The following is a 1,423-nucleotide window of genomic DNA, read 5'->3' on the forward strand; positions in this document are numbered from 1 at the left end:
ACCTGCTGAGTCAAGAGTTTGTTCTGAGCCAATATGGCATTCAGAGCATCAATTTCAAGAACTCCCTTCTTCATAGGCATCCCATTACTCACAGGATTCCTCTCAGAAGTGTACATGAACTGGTTATTAGCAACCATGTCAATAAGTTCTTGAGCTTCTGCAGGCATTTTCTTTAGGTGAATGGATCCACCTGCAGAAGTATCCAATGACATCTTAGCTAATTCGGACAAACCATCATAGAATATATCCAGGATGGTCCATTCTGAAAGCATGTCAGAAGGACACTTTTTGGTCAGTTGCTTGTATCTCTCCCAAGCTTCATAGAGGGATTCACCTTCTTTCTGTCTAAAGGTTTGAACATCCACTCTAAGCTTACTCAGCTTTTGAGGAGGAAAGAACTTGGCTAAGAAAGCCGTGACCAGCTTATCCCAAGAGTTCAGGCTATCTTTAGGTTGAGAATCCAACCATATTCTAGCTCTGTCTCTCACAACAAAAGGGAAAAGCATGAGCCTGTAGACTTCAGGATCTACTCCATTAGTCTTAACAGTATCACAGATCTGCAAGAATTTAGTTAAGAACTGAAAGGGATCTTCAGATGGAAGTCCATGAAACTTGCAGTTTTGTTGCATTAGAGAAACTAATTGAGGTTTAAGCTCAAAATTGTTTGCTCCAATAGTAGGGATGGAGATGCTTCTTCCATGTGAATTAGAATTTGGTGCAGTAAAGTCACCAAGCATCCTCCTTGCATTATTATTATTTTCGGCTGCCATATCCTCTTCTTGTTCGAAAATTCCTGTAAGCACTACAAGAAAAATACCCATTCAGCCACACTTTTTTTAAGCTACATTTGAAAAGCGTAGCCTATTCATAGAATAGGCTACGCTTTTCTCCGTGTTGCCTTTTTATAAGAGAAAAAGATACACAAATGCGGTATCATTTAAAAAGCGTAGCCTTAGGTATTATAGAAATCACTTATAAAGCGTAGCCGTAGGTTGATATCTATAGGTTCACTTTTCGTATCAAAGGAGACGCTTTTAAAAGGTAGCCTATTTGTTAAATTTTAGGTGCGTTTTAAAAGTGATGCCTAATGTATTTAGAGCAAAAAACTTAACACTTAGTAAATTTTTTCCCTCTTTTTCCTGAAAGCAAACTGATGACACATAGTAAAATTTTTACTAAGTAAATTTTTTTATCCATTATTCCCTCCAAATCTCACTCAAGCCAAAGCACCTTCATCGTCCCCTTTCAGAAACCCTGGAAAGGTCACTCACTACTGCACCGTCGCAAGGAAGAAACCCTGCCTCCAAAGCTCACTATCGTCGCCCCCCACTCACTCTCTTCACTCTCGCCATTGACCCTCTTACTATCGCTCTCATCATTGACCCTCTCACTCTCGCCATTGACCGCCGTCGCCCCCACGCAC

General features: G+C 40.4%; 1 non-coding gene across 1 annotated transcript; it reads left to right on the forward strand.

The window, feature by feature from the left end:
- The first annotated feature begins 266 nt into the window (after positions 1-266).
- On the forward strand, positions 267-374 carry LOC148561729 (small nucleolar RNA R71). Its single transcript, XR_015886976.1, has one exon. It is a non-coding gene; the product is annotated as a small nucleolar RNA R71 (small nucleolar RNA).
- Positions 375-1,423: the final 1,049 nt, after the last annotated feature.

Source organism: Arachis ipaensis, chromosome B6 (assembly GCF_059453495.1).
Source record: "Arachis ipaensis isolate K30076 ecotype BB chromosome B6, ASM5945349v1, whole genome shotgun sequence".
NCBI classification, from domain to species: Eukaryota; Viridiplantae; Streptophyta; class Magnoliopsida; order Fabales; family Fabaceae; genus Arachis; species Arachis ipaensis.